The sequence below is a fragment of the Giraffa tippelskirchi genome, chromosome 12 (assembly GCF_054371585.1).
Source record: "Giraffa tippelskirchi isolate mGirTip1 chromosome 12, T2T-mGirTip1v1.2.pri, whole genome shotgun sequence".
Classification (NCBI taxonomy): domain Eukaryota; kingdom Metazoa; phylum Chordata; class Mammalia; order Artiodactyla; family Giraffidae; genus Giraffa; species Giraffa tippelskirchi.
Window position 1 is genome coordinate 121,309,956 of NC_137286.1, and position 16,852 is coordinate 121,326,807.

The 16,852-nt window shown below is 37.3% G+C and overlaps 1 long non-coding RNA gene and 1 other non-coding gene across 3 annotated transcripts in view; one reads left to right on the forward strand and one right to left on the reverse strand.

Annotated features, from left to right (window-relative positions):
- The window catches only part of LOC145529497 (uncharacterized), a 112,830-nt gene extending 96,483 nt beyond the window's left edge, over window positions 1-16,347 (forward strand). Inside the window, exons 7-9 of one of the 2 annotated variants that reach the window (XR_014071286.1) lie at window positions 13,984-14,138; window positions 15,136-15,253; window positions 15,847-16,347. This is a non-coding gene — a long non-coding RNA (uncharacterized LOC145529497). Of the gene's footprint in view, window positions 1-2,835; window positions 5,759-13,983; window positions 14,139-15,135; window positions 15,254-15,846 lie in introns of those variants that run through there. The other variant, XR_014071287.1, reaches the window with a different exon arrangement.
- On the reverse strand, window positions 4,837-4,941 carry LOC145530748 (small nucleolar RNA U13). The gene has a single exon (XR_014072048.1). It is a non-coding gene; the product is annotated as a small nucleolar RNA U13 (small nucleolar RNA).
- Window positions 16,348-16,852: the final 505 nt, after the last annotated feature.

Sequence of the window (16,852 nt, forward strand, 5' to 3'; positions counted from 1 at the left end):
ACCATATGGCAGAGTCCAGGAGGGGTGTTTGCCATCTGTGGTTTGGAGACACTAGTTTGAAGAACCCAGTTGTAGCCCATACACGCACTCTGAATATGAGCAGCTCTGTTGGCTGGTAAGTAGGATGGGGGTTATGCGACTCTGTGCTTCAGCCTGCCTCTTGGGTAAAGAAGTAAGGCGAATGATCGAACAGCTGTCGTCTGCTAGTTGGAAATGCTCCTTGTTTGGCCAAAACAGAAGCAGCTTCTGTTTCTGTACCTTCTATTACTTCTAGCATCAGTGTACCTGGAGTGGAAGAGTGGACTGAAGCATCCTACAATTGTGGAACAAATGTTGTTATAGACAAAGGTTAAGTACACACACAGGCTTCCTGGATGGCTTCACGGTAGAGAATCCAATGAAGGTAAAGTGGATTAGATTCTTAGGTCAGAAAGATTCCCTGGAGAAGGAAATGGTTCTTGTCTGGAAAATCCCATGGACGGAGGAGCCTGGTGGCCTACAGTCCATGGGGTCGTAAGAGTCAGACACGACTTAATGATGAAATAACAAGTACACACACTCACACATGAGTATACATGTGCATATGTGCCCTTAGTGAAATTTTAGAGAATTTGGCAGCTGTCATTTGTAAGATTATTAGGCCATATCCTCTCAATAGGAAATTTTAAACAATTTAAATAGAAATTTTCAGGCCCTTAAAAATTAAAAAAATTGCTTTCCTAATAACTTAGTCAATGTAGAAAACAATGAAGATGTAGGTCACTTCAAACACACATATATGAGAATATTATGTATCAAAACATGGATGAATTTAAAGGTATGCTCAGAAACATTAGTTATTAAAAGAGAGAAAGTGAATCATTGAATGACTGAGTTTAACAGTTAGAAGAAAGCAAAGAAAACCCCACAAAGAAAGTAAAAAGATGAAAATAAGAAAACTAATGGTAGAAATTAGTGAATTATAGAACACCATGCATGATCAGAAAATGAATATAAAAACAGTTTTTTTAAAGAAATTCAGCAAACTAGATAAACACTTAACAAAGCTAATGAATAATTAAAAAGAAAATACAAGTACATGAAATTAGAAATAAGAAAAAAGTTATAATAATGTCTTACATGAGCATACTATGGACAATTTTATATTAATAACTTGAGTCTAAATGAAATCTATGATTCTTTGAGGAAAAAAGATACGTGCACCAAGGTGACTTAATACAAAGCATGCAAAAATAATTTTAAAATCATAAAAAGTAAGGAAATAAATCACTAAGATAATTGTTCAATCCATAATAAGAAAGACTGCAAAATTCACTGAGGACAAACATACAGAGAAAAAGTGATACATCTTTGGGCAGACAGCAACATGACTTCAGTGATTCCAGAAGCAGGTGGGAAGATGGGTTTTTGATCAGCCTGGATTCCTGGTGACTATGATAAACAGAGCCCCCTACTGACCCCAGAGTACATGTAACCTGAGTGAGAAATAAACTTTTTTTAAACCACTGATACCTGAGGTTGTTTGTAACTATTCTAACTTGTCTGACTAATATAAAAATATAATCAACAGCATAGAAAAGACTTAGGCTAATCATCCAAAAGAATACTGTATGTGGTATAGAGGCATCACAGATATGTGAGGAAAGGACAAAGATTAGTTATTCAGACAAAGATAAATTTTAATTCGCCCTTTACACTAGAGAACAAAATTCATGTGGATTAAAGAGTTAAACGTAAAAATTCAAGACTTAAATGTAAAAAGAATAATGAAAGTGATTACTAAAAGTCTGAATGGCTGTATGTTTTTCAGGGGCTTAAAAAGACTTTGGAACTGACAAAAGTTATGCCCAAAGAAAGCTCCATAAAATTCAAATTAATAAATGCTGAATTAAATATTAAGAAACCCAAATCTATTCAATTGCCACTCAAATGTAATTATATATAAGTTTAAATCAGAAGAATAAAGTCAAATAAATAATTTATGCTCATCAAAACTCATATTTTAGCTTATAAGATCTTATAATCAACTTTGAATTCACATTGAATTCATCTCATAGAATTCCAGGGCATCACTGGTCAGAGTTAAGAGTATAGGTTCTTGACTTGACTTTTCTATATACTTATCAGTACCATGAACTCCTACAGTCATTTAACCTCTAGGAGATAGTTCCTTTTACTGTAAGTAAATACACTGGACTAGATGATCTTTAAGGACTTTTCCAATTGTTAAATACTGTGACAAAGTAGTTGTCACTGCGACTAGTGAAGCTATCCGCAGCAATCAAAGTATTAAGAAAATATTGTAATAAGGGGATACTAAATAGTAAGCAAAACAAGCTGGTTAAAGGGAAAACATTTATAAAAGTATAGTTGTATTTTTCTCTTGGGATTTGAATATATAATGTGTGTGCATACTTAGATAAGGTACAAAGAAAATATGTTATTTCTTTACTGAAGCACAACTCCAAAATTTTAGTCATAAATTCACCCCAGTAACCTGATAACCTATTTTTGATGGGCGAATTTTTGGAGATTATCCAGTAAGCAAGCCAACCCACAAAGTAAAAGGATAATATATCATACAAAGTAGTTAGGCCATTTTTTTTTTGATATGTGAGGTTTGACTTTAATTATTTATACAATTTCACAGTGCAGTAGTAAGTGTCATGTGGTATTTTTCTAAAAAAATAATGAAGATGTCTAAACATGAGCTCTCATTAGTTTTGTGTTATATTTTCACAGAAACATTTATTTAGTGAAACTTACTGAATCTGAAAATAAATTATATTTAAATCAGTTAGGTTCTGATAAACAAGATGTGTTTTTCACTTACAGAATGAGAAATGCTAAAGAGGAGGAAATGAAGTTACCCAATAATAATTCGTACCTTTACTGATTTGAGCCCTGCTTCTTCTCAAGACCTTTTGTGAGACTTTGGACTTGGGAATGAAATCCTAGCTTTTCCTACCACATTCAAGGATGAGAAGTCTATCACTGATGGAAGAATGATTGTCAGCAAGCAGTTGTGTGTGTATTCACTCAGTTGCTAAGTCATGTTTGACTCTTTGCAACCCCATGGACTGTAGCCTGCCTGGCTCCTCTATCCATGGGATTTCCCAGCCAAGAATACTGGAGTTGGTTACCATTCCCTTCTCCAGAGGATCTTCCTGACCCAGGGATTGAACTCACACCTCCTGCACTGGTAGGCAGTTTCTTCACCACTTGAGCCACCTGGGAAGCAGTTATGAAGCAGCTTCTCTGTGTCAGGTACCATTTGGGCTCCAGGAGTATAAAGGCGAACACAGCACAGTTCTTACTCTCAGTGACCCCAGAGCCTACTGTGGAGATAAGTATATATATGGATAAATAACATTGTGTTCTGTAATACAGACACCCAAAGTTTAGTGGCTTAACACAATATAAATTTAGTTCTTATTGGCAAGTGGTCTTCAGTACAGTCGTTCAGAGTCTCAGGCTTCCTCTATTGTGAGTTTGCTTTCTCTTAGGACAGTGGGGTCCTCTGCTGAATTCTGGTATTGAGACAGAAAAGAGAGTGTGGAAGATAACCCAAGCAGACAGGGATTGACATACATCAATTTTGCCCACATTCTATGGCCCAGAACTTGGTCACAATGTCATGCTTAACTGCCAGGGAAGCTAGGGAATGTGAACCAGCCTGTACCTAGGAGGCAACAGAAATGCATTCTCAAAAACACATTTTGTGTCTGCCATAACATAGGAAGAAAAAGGCCCCCAATCAGTGCATAGCTACTGTTACAGTGCATTGTCGGGGCCCAAGCAAAGAAAGGATGATCCCAGCTGGGTAAGCTGACACATGATAGGAATTCCATAAATGGCAAATATCAAACTGCTATTGAAATTACAGACTCAATAAATCCTTATAGAATATATCCTTAGAGAATCTTTATAGAATAAAAAGGACTAAAAATGCTCCTGTTGTTCAGTCGCTAAGTCATGTCTGACTCTGTAATATGTTCAATGAAACCTCAGTTACTTTATAAAACAGAACCATAGCATTTTAAATGTTGAAATCTTTACTGAGATACTTGTTGATTCATACATTGTTTCAAGAAACAAAAGAGTGATCTCTTGTGAAACTTTAACTGGTTTTATCTAATGGTCATATTTTGAAATAACTCTAGTATAGTATCACAACCAGGATATTGACATTGATGTAATCCATACAATCTACCAAATATATTCAGGTTTCCCCAATTTTACTGGTCTATTTATTTCTATCAGTGTTTATCACATGTATCCACTACCACAGTTAAGATATAGGACAGATCCATCACCACAAAGACCCCTTCCACCTCCCTCCTCTATTTCTGATCTCTGGTAGCATTCAGCTTTTTTTCAATTTTATTAAAGTATAGTTGACTTACAATGTTGTGTTAACTTCTGCTGTACAGCAAAGTGATTCAGTTATACATATATCTTCTTTTTCATATTCTTTTCCATTATGGTTTATCATAGGATATTGAATATAGTTCCCCATGCTATACAGTGGGACTTTGTTGTTAACTCCATCTGTATAGAATAGTTTACATCTGCTAATCCCCTTTGTCAACTGCAAGTCTGTTCTCTATATCTATGAGTCTGTTTCTGTTTCATGGATATATTCATTTGTGCTGTATTTTAGATTCCACATATAAGTGATATACGGTATTTGTCTTTCTCTTTCTGACTTACTTCACTTTGTATGATAATCTCTAGGTCCTTCCATGTTGCTATAAATGGCATTATTTCATTCTTTTTTATGTCTGAGTAATATTCCATCGTGTATACATGTATACCACATTTTTTTTTTTTTCACGTCAGATGGGTAATGTGCCGGTGTCGTAACAAGGTTTGCAGGGAGGCACATGTCACGCAACAGTGTGAACACCCAATCATCACACTCATGAACTACAAAAGGATCTACCACATTTTTTTTAATCCATTCATCTGTCAGTGGACATTTAGGTCACTTCTATGTTTGGGTTATTGTAAACAATGCTGCTATGAATATTGGGGTGCCTGTATCTTTTCAAACTATAGTTTTTTCTGGACATGTAGCAACCATTATTCTTTAACTTCATTTCTAAAATTTTGTTACTTAAAAAAATGTTATACAAACAGAAGCAAACAGGTATAACCTTTGGTTACTAGCTTCTCTTCCCACTTAGCATGACTCTCTGCAATCATCAAAACTGTGTTTATCAATAATTCCTTCTTTTTATTGCTGAGTACTATTCCATGGTTTGGATGTACCACAGTTTGTTTAACCAGTGACTAGCTGAAAAACATCTAGACTAATTTCAGTGTTATGACTGTTACAAGTAAAGCTGCTATGAACACTTCTGTACAGTTTTGTTTGTTTTTTTTTTTTTGAGAGGAGGCAAGAAGGAAAGTCTCCATTTCTCTGGGATAAATGCTCAAGAGTGCCATTTGCTAGGCCACATAGAAGTTGAATGTTATATTTTATAAGAAATTGTTAAAATGTTTCCCAGAATATCTTACAATTTTACATTTTCATCAAAAGTATATGAGAGATCCAATTTCTCCATACTTAGCCAGGATTTAGTGTTGTCCTTATTTTTAATTTTAGTTATTCTGATGGTTGTAGTTTCAACTTGTATTTTTCTATCTGTGCTCATTTACCATCTGATTATCAGAACCATAGTGTTTTTTATTTGAAACAGATTTTAGAAGTTTTCTCATTCTTACAAATAACTTCCCCTTTTTAACTTAAAAATTTCTGGAAAATTCCTATTGATTCTCTTACTCTCTATCTGAAAGCCCCATTTTCTTTGAAGCACTCTTCAACTCCTAAGCCCGAGTTAATTATACCTGTCTTTGCAGCTAAAGTTACAATGAAGGTCTATCTTCTCTGGATTCCAGTTTGTTCTCTTTCTATTATAGCAAATTGTCAAAGTGTGTTTTCATGAAGGTATTTACCTGTCTGTGCTTCCCACTAACCTGTGCTCTGAGAGAAAGGATTGTCTTACATATTTTTTGCCTCTCCGGCTCCTTTTATGGTGTCTGGCACATTTAAATGCTTAATAAACATTTTCAGTCAGCTTGGTTACTTCCTTATGTTCTGCCTCTTTCTCAAAAGGATTTCAACATCTACTGCACTGGGCATCTGCGCAAATGCTAACTCATTTAGAACTCATAACCAGCCTGAGGTTGGTTATGAGGAATAAGGGTCTAACTCAGAGAATTAAGTAATTTGAAATTTTCCATCCCAGAAAGCAGCAGAGCTGAAGCTTGGCTGTGGATCTTCTTGTTGCTATGTCACAGTTGTCCAGAGGGGGAGCGATTGGGTTGCATTCTTTTCCTTGCACCATATAGGTGGTGCATCCTTTTCTCATTCATTGGCTGCTATAGAGTTTGCTCAGGCATCCTATTGACTGCTGTGCCTCCTTGGCCCATGACCAACTCAGAATGGGAAAAAACCATTTCTATACTTCCCTTCCTCACAAGGCTTTGCTCTGAACACCTCCTTCCTCACCAGCCTTCAGGCTTAAAGTTTCTATTAACCATTTAATTGCCAGTTGCCCAATGACCTTCCATTCTCTCTAGTAACTCCTGTGCCCTTGGCCTTTGGATTTTCCCTTCATGTGTCACCTCCTTTTCCCCTTCATTCTTCTAGTTTTACTCAGAAAGAGGCCATGATTTTACAAGGCAGTAGTGCTGAGTTATCACAAATCTGACTTTGCAACATCAAAGTGAAAGTGGAAGTCACTCAGTCGTGTCTGACTCCTTGTGACACCACGGACTGTAGCCTGCCAGGCTCCTCTGTCCATGGAATTCTCCAAGCCAGAATACTAGAGTGGGTAGCCATTCTCTTCTCCAGGGGATCTTCCCAACCCAGGGACTGAACCCAAGTCTCCCTCATTGCAAGTGGATTCTTTACCGTCTGAGCCACCAGGGAAGCCCAAGAATACTGGAGTGGGGTTTCTATCTCTTCTTCAGGGGATCATCCTGACCCTGGTGATATCACCATTTTCTTGTATCATCAATAAAAAACTAAGTACTTAATATATATCATTTCAGATTAAGGGAGAGTTTAGAACTGTCTGAAAAGCTCCACCAAAAAAAGAGAGAAAAAGATTAAAACACTTCAATATGCTTCAGAAAAAAATGCTTTTCTGTAAAATATTTACTGACTTAATGTAGGTTATATTTAATTAACTGAACTTTTCAAATTCTAAAAGGTCCCAAAGTTGTAAGCTTGGGTATTATATAAGGAAATTTATTGTATAAAAAGTATTATTTTTGTTTGTATTTTGAGAACTTTGTTTTAGTTCTTATTTGGACCTCTGAATCTCCAACTGTAAAAAGGAAAGGGCTCTCACACTTAAATGTGAACAGAAGGAAGTGACTTGCTAAAACAGAAAAAAGAGAAAGGGTACAAATATATGTCCTTTTCTCCTTATGTCTAATTAGTAAGATAAATATTATCAGGTTCTCTAAATCATTCTCTGTGCTGATGCCCTGGTAAAGCAAAATTTAAACTTTGAAATTGCTTCCAATATCTAGTAATAGACTAGATACCGGAGTGAAATTCGCTAACCTGTTTTGTCAAAGAGCAAGCAGTTCTTCCCCATGTCCACCACGTGGCTCCAGCTCTTTAGCGCCCCCTGGCTATTGCTCACTCATGCCTGGCATAACTTCTGTTGATTAGTCGCTAAAGTTGTGCCCGCCCCTTTGCCACCCCAAGGACTGTCGTCCACCAGGCTCCTCTGTTAATTTAAAGCCACGTCTAACTCCTTATAAATGGCTAAGCCTTTGCCCTCTCCCCTTTCTCTTTTTATTCTGGTGAGACTCTGTGTTTTGCAATTATACTATATTCATTTGATATCACCAGGGAGTAAGTTCTTACCGACTAGGGAATTTCAAGAACATTAAAGTGTCAAGGCTTTTAAAAAATGTGATATTGATGAAAATCTTTGCAAAATCAAGGCTTTTAAAAAATGTGATATTGATGAAAATCTTTGCAAAATATATCACACATTTCCATGCCTATGAAACTGACCAAAGTTTGAATTTTTCTTACAAAACAGTTAGATGTAAATGAAAAACAATGTCCTAGAAACTGAGTTTTATAGGCTCAGTTTACTTTTATTTATTATTTCAACTAAGATTTATTAAGCACACATTATATTCTACATACCCGTTTGTGTCTTCATATTTAACTTCTGATTGCCACAATATGGAGGCTACTGAAGCAACCAGCACTACATAGTTTTCCCTATATTAAACTTTTTGTTTGTTTGTTTTAAAGAAGCAAGAGAGAAAATAAGAAAAAAGTCTGTCAAAATATACTAAAGTTTGACGTATTTACACAATATCTACTCAAGCCATTTTATGTGCTTTTCTCAGTCTCAGCCACCTTCACCTTCCTATGCAGACTAACAGACGCAAAACAGAAGAAAGTGAAAATGTATCTGAATCTAATAAAATAATTATAGTAGAGACCAAGGATATCACTCTAATGAGATGAAAGGAGCAATATCCTGCTTTTTAAGAGACTATATTTGATCAAATGTAAACATCGATGAGACTCTCTGCTTATACTTGACAACCTTCAGTCCTGCAGGAAGCAAACAGCAGAGACTGCAGACAATGATGATGATTTTAAAAGTGGCTAGTGTGATGTCTGGGAGGCTAAGTGGCACTAAAGCCCACTGGTACATGGTAGCAAGAACCAACCAAAGTATAACCACCAATTCTGCTGATAAAGACTGGATTTTAGCATGAACTTGAGAAATTGCAAAGAGCACCTAAAAAAATCTTCAAATGACTTATACAAGCCAGTTAGAAAATATTTGGAAATAATCATTGGTAACATTTTTGATATTCTGGTTTTATGTGAGTACATGCACATGTTTTTATTTTTTATAAAAATGGGATTATGATTTGTCTTCCTTTTGTTTATTATATTGTACATTGTTCTGTGACCTTATGTTACATGGCTACATCGTAGAGGCTGGGTGGTTTTGGAGGGAGGATATCTGTAGGATCATCTCTCCTCTTATCCTGCCCAGATCTTGCCCTGCTCCAAGGCTCAGCTTCCATGGCACCCTGCTGTGAGCCACTTTGTCCAGGAGTCACTTCCTCCTCTGAACACCTGCAGCAGTGTCTGTTGTCATTCAACTGTTGGTTTCCTGACCTGTTTCAGAGGAGGACTTAAAATAATTTTTTTTTAATTTATTATTTTAAATTGGAGTATAATTGCTTTACAATGTTGGTTTCTGCAATATATCAACATGAATCAGCCATAGGTATACATAGGTCCCCTCCCTCTTCAACCTCCCTCCCACCTCCCACATCATCCACCCCTCTAGGTTGTCACAGAGCAGTGGGTCTGAGCTCCCTGTGTCATACAGCAAATTTCCACAGGCTTCTGTTTTATAGCACATATATAAGGTGATATATACGTGTAAGTGCTACTCTCTCAATTCATCCCACCCTCTCCTTCCCCCACTGCGTCCACAACTCTGCCCTATATTAATGGAACATATAAATGGAATCTAGAAAGATAGTACTGATGAAACCACTTGCAGGATAACGTACTCTTTATAAATACGTTCTGTCTCCCCAAGCAGAGGGTATTTTTTCCTGTACTTACAGTTTTTGCCATTCCTAGTCCCTCCTGTATCCCTGTGCCTTACACAGAGGTGATGAATAGATGATAGTTGATGGTAGCTGCTCAGTGTAGACAGTATTCTTCAAAAAATCAATCTGAGTTTCTAGGAATTATCTCTACTTCTAGGGTAATTTTATATTGTGACTGATAATTGACTACACCCAAAGCCATAGAGGCAGGAACCTATTTCTGTCTCAACATTTAAGGGTTCTTTGAGTGAGCATTCTTTTCAAGATCACAGGTTAAACTGTAGCCTCCATGAAAGGGAAGGCCCTTGTATGTGAGCCCTATAGAAGCCATCTGCATAGCACACAAGTATCCCTTGTTCATTCCGTTTCCACTACCTGCCCAGCATCCCTCATATCATCTCCCTCTGATTGGCTGCTTGCTGATCACCCTGTCTCTTTCTCTCAGCTGCTATGGTTTGGGTGCCTTTCCTTTTGCTTCCAGAAAGTCAGGTCTTTGTTCCTCAGTGGGGCTCCATTATCTGGGCACAGATGACCATTTCCAGCCTGACAAATCCCTGCATTTCTTCATACATCTACAGCAAATGAACCACATGTCATCCCAGGAGTGAAAGTGAAAGTTTAGTCACTCAGTCGTGTCCGACTCTTTGCAACCCCATGGACTGTAGCCTACCAGGCTCCTCCATCCATGGGATTTTCCAGGCAAGAGTACTGGAGTGGGTTGCCATTTCCTTCTCCAGAGGATCTTCCCGACCCAGGAATCAAACCCGGGTCTCCCACATTGTAGGCAGATGCTTTACCATCTGAGCCACCAGGGAGTACCAAGCCATTTAATGCTTCTTTGCTTTTGATCTTGCTGAAATACCATGTTCTTAGGAATTCCTTGGTGGTCTAGTGGTTAGGGGGGGGCTTCCTGGGTGGAGCTAGTGGTAAAGAATGCACCTGCCAATGCAGGAGATGAAAGAGACTCAGGTTCCATCCCTGGGTCAGGAAGATCCTCTGGAGGAGGGCATGGCAACCCACTCCAGTATTCTTGCCTGGAGAATCCCACAGATAGAGGATCCCAGTGGGCTACAGTTCATAGGGTTGCAAAGAGTCAGACATGACTAAAGTGACTTAGCATGCACGCACACACCGGTGGTTAGAACTCCGCACTTCCACCCTGTTCTTTTCTCCCTTTGCTCCTCTTCTTTTCCATGTATGGAAATCATGCTCACTCTTTGAATAAGATTTCAGCTCAAATGTTATCTTCTAAGTGAAGTCGGAATTCTCTCTTCTTCTGTGTGTATGTGTGTGTATGCAGCACTTTTACTATACATTTATTCCACTGTTATATTTTATTAAGGGTTGTATATTTCTCCTAGCTTCCTCAGTGACTCAGTGGTAAAGAATCTGCCTGCCAATGCAGGAGACACAGATGATACAGGTTCGATCTCTGGGTTGGGAAGATGCCCTGGGGTAGGAAATGGCAACCCACTCCAATATTCTTGCCTGGAAATTCCATAGACAGAGGAGCCTGGCAGGCTACAGTCCACGGGGTTGCAAAAAGTTGGACACAACTGAGCATGAACCACAACACTAGGTATGGCAAGGGTGCTGCATGTACCAAAAGTTGAGTGAAAAGAGCAAGCTGGGTAACAGGAAGTAATTCCCATGATTAGGGGAACAATATGGTTAAAAGATGAGGCTAAGATGGACTTTCCTGGTGCTCCAGTGGTTAGGAATCCACCTACCAATTCAGGGGACCCAGGTTCAATCCCCAGTCTGGAAAGATCCCACATGCTGCAACTACTGGAGCCTACACACTCTAGAGCCCTTACTCTGGAACAAAGAAAGCCACTGCAATGCATAGCCTGTACATTGCAATTAGAGAAAGCCTGTGTGCAGCAATGAAGACTCAGTGCTGCCAAAAAAAAATTATTTAATTAAATTTAAAAGATGAGGCTAAGAATGATAAAGAGGAGTCAGATCAAAAGGGTGTAGTAAGCAATCTTGCAGGAGGGAAGTAGGAAACCATTGAAGGTTGAAGCACAGGAATGGCATGATCAGATTTGTGTTTTGAAAAGATGATCGGCAATAGTGTGAGAAGAAAAAGAAGAAGGTGAGTCTAGAGGCAGCCAAGACAGTGAAAAATGACAAAACTCAGGCAACAGGGGCTGATGGCTTGAGTGATGTGCTGGTTTGGGAAGTAGATAGAAATGGACAGTTTGCAAAAACATTGGGGAAATTGAAGCATTAAAACTTGGTAATTGATTGGAAGTAGGGTGAGAATTTGAAAAACATGTTAAGAAAAGTGTTTTGTTGTTTCTCTTTAGGATGGCAATATACATGCAAAAGCTATAGGATTTGAAACATTTTACTGCAAGCTAGGAGCCACTGTATATACTTATCTGACTTTCTAATTTTACTGCTTTTCTGAAGCTGCACAGAAAGTACTTACAATCCAAGCTTCTGTTCCTGAAATGCAGTTGGATCTGCATTAACTTGGAATATTGATAGGCATGTTCGGTCTGCAACATCGAACTCCTATCTGGAACTTTAAAAGCAGAGCTGAAATGTGTTTAAATATATGGAACATATGGAAATTGACATCTAAGCTTACATTAACTGTCATCTCGTAGCCTTTTATGTAGCAATTGGTCTACACGGTGCTGAAAATTTGCATGTTATTGAGAAGTCATTTTTAGAGATTTAGGATATCTCGAATTTGTTGCCTTTAGTTGAGAAATAGATTGCTGGTGGCTAGAACCTATATAATTGAGTTCACAGAGAAATAATTTGATGAAATTAATAAAGTTAATGTTCTCCAGGCAGTTGTAGGCTGCCAACGTGCTAAATCTTTGTCCGTTAACTTATTAAATTATTGTTTTATGAATCTTCTGCAGGACTCTATCCAAATTGAATGTTTTGCCAATATTAATCCCCTACCGGTGGTTCTAACCGAGTTCTCTTTCAGGGACAGGTCTTTTTCCTCGGGGAAGTAAATAGAGTCAGTGATTTACTGATAAAGCCACCCAGTATATACATCATCTCTGTCCCATATATCAATGTCACAGGCAACAGCTTGCTTTACTAAGTGATTCTGCAGTGTCTTCTCAAAGACTGTTTTGTGTAGCAATCAAATTGAAGTGCCAACATGCATATATTTTAACATCCTTTGAATTGTTTTTATCTTTAATAGCACAATCAGTTCAGAGACATTTTTATGGAATGGTTTCCACTGCTGAAATTTTATCCAGCCATATTGGTCTACTTAAAAATAATGTTAGCCGGTACATCACTTTTGTGCACATTGAGCATGGTTTATTTGCAGCAGCACACTATATATTTAAAGCTGAGATGTTATTCTTGTTAACAGTTGGAGAATGCTCCTATCTGCAGCTCTCCCTAACTGACCAGTTTTTAATTTCGTGTTAATTATCTAAAACTGTTTGGGAGACAAAACTGCCTTTCTGTTTTGTGCGATTAAGTGGCATTAAACATTCCCTCCCAAGCCTTGAACATGGATTGTGAAACTAATGAGTGATGGCTTTGTGAAAATTTACATGGGGGTGAATAGAAAACCATAGAGGAAAAAAGGGTCCCTTTGATGATGACTGACAGTTAATGACAGAGTCTTTCTGTCTTGGTTTGAGAAAGGTTTTTCTGAGTGGGTAGTTCAGTTTAACATCTTCATAGGTCGATCCTGGAAAGGACTTCAGGAAGACTCGTGGAAGGACACAGATTTTTTTTTTTTTTAATAAAACATTAAGACAAAGAAAAGTTTTTTTAAAATCATATTTTAAAACCAAGTTATTGATTTTCTTCTGGTATTTGTGAGGCAGGCTTTTTAACGAGTACCATTTCAAACTGTTTCTCGGGAGAGGCGTGTTGTGCTATGTACATAATCTTTGGTAAGGAATTCTACTTGCAGCATATTTTTCTTCAAAGCCTTTGCATTTCTGCATAAAAAGCTTATTAATTATTTGTGGCTGCTTGTCATCGTGTTCTGATAATAGAAGGCTGGTCAAGGATAATAATTACCACTTCACCTTTTTGGATCATATATATCCACTATTCCTACTGCAGTATTACCCAAAGCATCTCTCCTCTCCCTGTACACAGGACCAAAAGTGCAGGCACATCATTTATTGATAAGACAAAAAGAATGTAATGAAATTATCAATGTTCTTGAATTAATTATGAACATGATTAAGAAAGCTAAAATCTCAGGAGCCAGGATCTCATTACCCATTCAGTCTTAGGGATTGCTTTCATTCAGCTAGGCAAAAAGGCTTCAAGCAGCCCCACAATTGCCTTTCTCTCATTTATTTGTGCTAGAATTAAGCTTTATTTGTTTTCTGTTTTCTTCTCCTTCAGACTGTTTCCTCTGCCTTTATCCATTTAACAAACTGTTTCCTCCTGTATCTCAGAAGGCTACAGTGACAGGGCCTACATCTCTCTGCAGCTGCTCACCTTCTTTTGAGTGCATTTCTCTCAACTCATTTTGTTGGAGCTCCTAAATATCTCTCAAGGTAAGTCTGAGAATGTAGCCAAAAAGTTCTTTCAGATTTATGTCTGCAGCTATACAACAGTTCTGTCTGAATCCCATTCAGCCAGGAGTCTTAATGACATCATTATTACGCTGTCTGTACTGGGCTAGATTTTACTTGGCGCCTGCACTGTATTATTACTTATCTTCCTTTCTGTGTGAATGTACAAATAATACTTGTTTAGGGTGGGAGAAATGGTTCAAACCTAAGAGGGGAGTACATTTTTTATTCAAATCAAATTTCCACGAGTGGTATAAACAGGAAGCAAAAGTAAATCTATTTAAAATTTATATTTGCTGTACAGATATCCTCATTGGGCTGGAATCCCTGCCCTCTCCTCTGTGCTATCATAACTGAGTTGAGAAAGACAACCAAAATGTGTATTCTATTTAGATTTATTTAAAGATTTCTGAGTGTTGCCTTTTGAAAGGCCCTCTGAATTCTTGGGATTGTAATGTAAAATGCTGAGGAATATTGAATTGGTGTCTGATATAAATGTCTTGAAATTGTCCTCATGGCCCCCGACTGAACTTTTTTTTTTTTTTGGTAAAATTGGCCAAAGGTAGTTTGACAGCAAACTTTTCTGAAATGTGACCATAGGTCATTTCCTAACAAGGTCACGTCAGCACGTGCTTATAGTCACATCCAGAGTGATGGGAAAAATCATACAGTTGGATGTGATTTTGGTTTAAAAATATTAGTACGGGACTCCTCTTGTATGAGAGGATCAAGTCTTGCAAAGACTTAAGACAGGAGAGAAGAATGATAGCTTTAGGCCACTGAATAAATATGGTATATGTGATCCTAAATCCATTGATCCTGGTTTCCTTTAAAGTTGAGGTCTGATAAGATGGCTAAAACATCCAGGAATCTGAATGCATAAAATCATTGAAAAACCCAAGCATGTCAAAGCGATAAGTGACAAAGTGATTTGATTATGACACACAAAATATAAAAATGCCCATCTCTTAAATCTTAGGAGCAACCTTGACATTTGAAGATCTGCTAGAAAATGGGGTGAAGGAACACAAAGGAAAAAGGCTATTTGACTGTTTCTACAAACCTGCAGTCTCTGCATGCAATATTTAGATAATTACGTATGTTACATGAAGAAATGTTTGCTTCATATTAACTAAATATCTAAGATATTAAAATATTATTGTGGGGTATTATATGATTCATGAGCATCGTATCTTTTAATTTGGGGGCACATAAAAGATTTCAGTCTTTGTATGCTTCCTGCTGCATTTTTGAGTTTTATTTATTTGGTAAGCAAATAGTTATTGGTGTTTACTGAAATTGCAATTGCTAGTCTGCTGTTATTAGTTCTTATGTTAATTAGATTTACCAAGATAGCTGATTAAATTTGAAAGGGTAAAAATGCAGAAGATACCGTATCTTGTTTTCAGACATCAAACAAAAATAGCAGTAAAAATAATTTTCTTTTTTTGTGGACCCAGAATGCCAGGGGAAAAATAAAAGCATGTTTCTTAAATAGAAACTCCTTGTACATCATCTCATTCGGAGAGAATGGAAATATCTCTGAATTTCTTTTGATATTTCTTTCATATCTTATCAAAAAGGGAAAAATGAATCATAAAATATCCTGCATGCCGTTTCGACATGAAAGGAAGGAACAGAAATCCCATGTGGCTCTCTCGAGGGAAAGCCCATTATTGTGGTTTTCTAGGTGGTCGTCTGCACTTCCGCAATTGGACACCATCAGGTGAAGGAGTCTGGAAGCTGAAAGAGACACAAATAGCAGAAGCTGAGGTGGAAGAGAAGGTGGAGGAGAAGGAACTAGCAGAAAATTTGGTAAAGAGTATTTTTCTTTTCAGTTCATTGGCATCTAAGTATAAGTACATTTCTAAACAATAAAATACAAAAAAAATCAGTTATTAGTGCTGTAGTGGGCCAGATGCAATGAATTAGTGGAACCTTTAATAAACTTTTAAAAAGTTGCATTAATGAGACATGTTTCAATGCTAGTCTCAGAAAATCGAAAAGCAGGCTTCTGTTTGACAAGGCATTTGTGAGAAGCATTGTGGCTTACATGTTTCATTAATTTCTATTGCTGTAAAATGAAATGACAACCTAGTGTGTCATCACTAACTTTGAGTTCACAGAGTTTGAAAATGAACAATTGAATAACAGTTGAATAACAATTGGAGAAGTTTGAATGTTTACCCCATTTTTTGACGGCAACATTATATGGTGTAGGGGGGTAGGGATGTTGTTCAAAACTGGGCCGAGTTGTTGCTGGATTTTATTTTTCTATATGTATCTGACATTGACACTTCATAGTCCTGATACTGAGTGAAAAGGTGAATGTATTCAAATCTAATTGATATGGAAATAAAACATCAACCAAAAGTCAACATAACTAATCTTAAATATTTAATACATGACTACTGTTTTTGTTCATAGCTTGAATTAGTTGTGAACCCCAGAAAGTCCTAAAATCTCATATGTATGTGGAGTTATGTATATTCACAAAGACTTCTGTTTAAAAGCAGCAAGTATACAAGAAAAAGCATTAGCAAGTGTTAGGAGATTTCAATTCTGTCAATATCTAGTTGTGACCTTGGATAAGTTATTGAATGTCTCAGAGCCTCCTTTTTCTCTCTGTAAAACTAGTGAGGTAAATTGGTAATATTTAAGGGCACTTCACACACTGAAATCTATTATTTTATAAC